This window comes from Empidonax traillii, unplaced genomic scaffold, assembly GCF_003031625.1.
Source record: "Empidonax traillii isolate 1590-97213 ecotype Southwest subspecies unplaced genomic scaffold, ASM303162v1 scaffold354:size1052128, whole genome shotgun sequence".
Taxonomy (NCBI): domain Eukaryota; kingdom Metazoa; phylum Chordata; class Aves; order Passeriformes; family Tyrannidae; genus Empidonax; species Empidonax traillii.
The window spans coordinates 762,050-766,616 of record NW_020955547.1 but is presented as its reverse complement, the minus strand read 5'-3'; positions in this window follow the sequence as shown (position 1 = coordinate 766,616).

Below are 4,567 nucleotides of genomic sequence, written 5' to 3'. Positions count from 1 at the left end.
TGACTTCCATACCATCTCTGTAGGTTTTTCAACTTTTTTCAACCAAAGTATGGAATACCTTTTAAGAAGCACATTGTGTTATGGAATCCTGACTTTCTTCTTAATAAAATAATGGGTTATACCAAAATATTTATAGATTTTGAAAAGTAAAAGCAGCAATGATACTCTTGAGAACAACACAATCATATTTTCTGTCGGAGCAAATGCGGTACGTTATCCAGCTTGCAAATTCGAGACCTTTTTGAGGGATGTATATTGTCAGAACAAAGTACCTTTGAGTCATTAAAAAGTACATATGTGAAATTGTCCAAGAGTTGTAATTTTAAATAAGAGATCATACTGTGAATGCTGGAGCTGTCTTTGAGGCATGCACATGCAATTGGCATGGCATTCAGAGCTAATAAAAAAAATGAAGGAACCAGTCAAGGAGCTGCAGAAGAAATAAGACTCATTCTGCTGAGAAAAGAAACAAAACCAACAAAACCCACCACTAAAATCAAACTAAAGGTGCTTCCAGGGAACATTAGTTATCTGGGCAGACATGAGAAAGATATGAGAAGGGAGAAAGTTATTTATTTGAAACAGAGACAGCAGGAATTGTTTTAAAGATTTGAAAGAGAGAAAACCTGTTTCTTTGCTGAAGTGATCCAGGGTAGTGTTCAGTAATGGGGGGGATAGATTTTGGGGGCACATCAAAGCTCTGTTCTGGTTATAATCATGCCACATATGCCTGACATATTTCCCTTCTTTGAAACGATCATCAGAAATCCTTCTATACCAAATAAAATCTTTGAGAAGAACTTCAGACCCACTAGAAACTTGACCCTTTGTGTGTTTGAATAAAAGTGGTTTTTTTAGAGGACAGTCAGTAACATTTTTTTAAAAATTCAGTAATACCTTTTGAACTTGGTCCAGAGTGAAGAACAAACAGGATGACACAGATGTACAGCAGAACCAAGGAAGCTGTATGCAATTGTCTGTATTTGCATAGAGGCAGTGAAGTTTAAAGAAATATGGAGATAGAAAGGTAAAATTTCTGCCTGGTAATTGTCATATCAGCTGTGTATGAAGAAAGTATGGGTAAATCTATAGTAAGAAGAAATTAGGAGATACCTGCTTTGGAAAAAAAGTCAGTGTGTTATGTAAGTCATTGCTTGCTCAATTTAAACTAATTAAAGAAAATTTTGAAGTACTTTAAAATCTTGAAGTAAAAGAGAGACAAAACTATATGGTTCAACAAATTAATTGCAGCAAATAATGAAATGCAGTACTGGAGGTATTTGACTGAGACATGTTTGAAATCAGAACAGAGAGGCAACTAACTACATAAGGATTGGATCTGATAGTTTCACTAGGTAATGCATTTCTGGAGCTAGCTTATACCTAACTTTGGAGGATTAAGGTGTTAAAAACTTGCTTAATACCAATTGTGAATGGATGAATAATAAAGTAAAGCAGCATACTTATGAGGATTTAAAATATTTATTGATCTTATAGTCAGTACTGGAATTTAATAATATTTCCTGGTCTTCTGCTTTTGCAGAAGGTATCGGCTATGTTTAGTGATGTAATGTTCTAGTGATGAAGAGAAGATTAGAGTCTTAGATAGTTATAGGTGGCTTTGCCTAAAGAAAGCAGACATGTAAAAAAAAATGTATAAGCATATCTGAGGATCAGAAGATGTTTGTGGACTCTTATTACACACAAAATCTCAGCTGACCAAAAACCATTTCAAGGCCTACATGTTTTTCCTTGGAAATAACTGCTTCTTTGTATTTACTGTAGACATAAAAACTTAACATGAAACTGAAACATGTTCAAGACAATTAACAGTAATCCAAATTTGATCCCCAAGATTAAAATCTTGGGATGATTTAGAGATTAATTTGGAAGCTTTTTTTTTTTTTTTTTCCCTTGGTAACTTCATTGCAGGAAGTTGCTTACAACACTAAGAAAAACAGATCTGTTTAATAGTTCAAAGCATAAACATAGTATTTACATATATATGGCCCATGTGTGAGACATTGAATTAAAATTTTTATTACTGATAAGGAATTGCATATCCAACCTGTGGGTATTTTTTTTTCAGTAAATTAGAGAAAAACTTGATGAGTATGAAGATAGTCATATTCCTACAACATAATGATCATAGAGGAAATTGTAATGTGAAAAATACAGGAGCTACCAAGACCTCAGATATTCTCAAAATGCATTTAAAAAGACATAATTAATGACAAAATCCTATAGTTTGATGGCTCCAAGTCTCAGAGCTGAAGGTACAGTGCACTTTCATACATGCAAGTTCTAACCCCTCCTGTGCACAAGGCTTGACTGATGGGCACAGCAGTGCACATTGCCAGGAGAAATCTATAATGAAAGACTCCATATTAGCTCCTCTGAGCTGTACAAAAACTCATTTATCAGCTAGCCCTCTTGATGAATCTTCAATAGGTTTCAGAATGGATATGATATGACACAAGTAGCAATGGTTTTCTTACTGAAGCTCCATGAAGAAAGTCAAAGTGGTGCAAAATGGCCCTCTCAATATATGTGTTTGGATTTGACAAAGAGTATCCATCAACTGGGCAAAGCATGGTAAAACAGAGAACTGATAAATCAACTGGCTTCCCAAGCACATTTGGTTTGGTTTTAACTCTTAATAAGAAAATGGTTGCAAATTTTTTTATAGAAGAGTTTGTAAGGATTGATATGATCATCAGTACTGTGATTTTTTAAAAATTGTAATAGTACATTTCATATTAATAATCTGACTAATTTCAAAAGAAGCCCTTATGTTCACATCTCAAAAATGATCATTTCTGTGAATCTTTATGTGGTAATGTGAGATAACATATATATTTATGCATGCAGCAGATACATTTCAAGGCCATCCTTGTAGATTTGTGTTTAGTTGCACACATAAATACTGTGCAACTAAATGCCTTTGACTGCAAAAATATAAGGAACTAAATGAACTAAATAGCTAAGTCTTCTTTGGTTCAAATACTTGCTTTTTAATGTCTCAAAGCAGTTTTTGCAGAAAAATACAGGCAGTGTTTTAGTTAAGAAGAAGAATTGAAGTGGACAAGAAACTGTTGCATGTGGACATTGAATGGACAGTAATCACCAAAAGAACTTGGAAACTCATTTCACCGCATAACTGCCTGTGAAATAACTTCCTTGAAAGAAATGTGTGAGAAATCCCACTATAAGCAGACATGGGATGAATATTTTGTTCCAGTCCCTAAGAGACTGAAATATTTTACTTTGTATTTCTTTCAAAACTCTTAATATTTAAGAGTCTTTTAAATGTTGCTCATATAATTTCCCATAATTCTTTTTAAATGTCTCACTAAAGTCACACTCTTAAGTACTTGATGTAGTTTATATGGAATTTACATGAATACCATTTGTGTCCAATTTCTATAAATTTTCATGAAATCCATTCATCATCATCATTCTCTTTGTTAGGATCACAGAAGCACCTGGATACATCAGTGTGTTCACAACCCTTAGGTGTTTGGAGAATTTCTGGATAATTCCTGTAGTGTGAGGCTTCCAGTGAAAAACAAGGTCCTTTCCAAGAGACCTCACAAACTGAAAAACAATGTGTAGCAAGCCTGTGAGGCTGGCAGAACAACATGATATTCCAGTGTTATTTATCAGTGTGCCTGAATCATAGATGTAATATGCAAATTAGTAGAAGCAATCAAAGAAATTACGTTTTGCCACAGCTGCAGGCTTGGGTCTTAGCTAGGAACTTTCCTAGAAGGTGTTGAGTACCCTCTAGCTCCCACTAACCACTCATGTGGGTGGGGTGTACTAGGAGGAACTTGTCCCATTTTGAATCAAGCTCTTTGAAAACCTCAAGAAAATCTCTGATTATAATAATTTGTTTTATAGTGTGTCATTCTACACTTATGAAAACTGAGTATACTTGCTATAATTCAAGTATTCTACAAACACTTAGCTGAACTAAATGTGTGCCAAGTATACTAAAAATATATTACTTTTCATAAGGATATAATTTCCTAGTAATCAGAAGATATACTCTGATTCAAAAATTGCTATAATTCTTAGTGTTGGTGAGAATTCCTAAGGCATCCAAGCAGAGGAATATTTGTGATAGGAAGCTGCAGATAGGTAGTTGAGATCATCAGTGTTTAAACCATGAATGATGCACCTGCTGGAGAGATTCACTGAGAGAATACTGCAATGTGCCAGATTGATAGTATTTTTACACTTCAGGGCAGCTTTATTGTTGGGTTGCAGAGTTCAAAAAACCTTTCACTAAGGGAAGTAAGAGTTGCCGTTTCCAGGAACTGTAGTATTAATTGCTATCAGTTTAAAAGCTCGATTCAGTTTATTGTTACTTAGTCCCCCACAATCTGTCTTGAGAGCCCTTAGTGTTGTCATTGCTTCTTAATAGTTCAGGTGTTTGTAACACAGTGCAGGAGTATTAGAGGAGGCAAGAAGAAAAGAAAATTAAATGAACGACACATTGGAAGGCAGCAAAGGAGACAGGTTGGGGATGAAGTATACTGTGTATGAAGTGATAAAAAAAAAA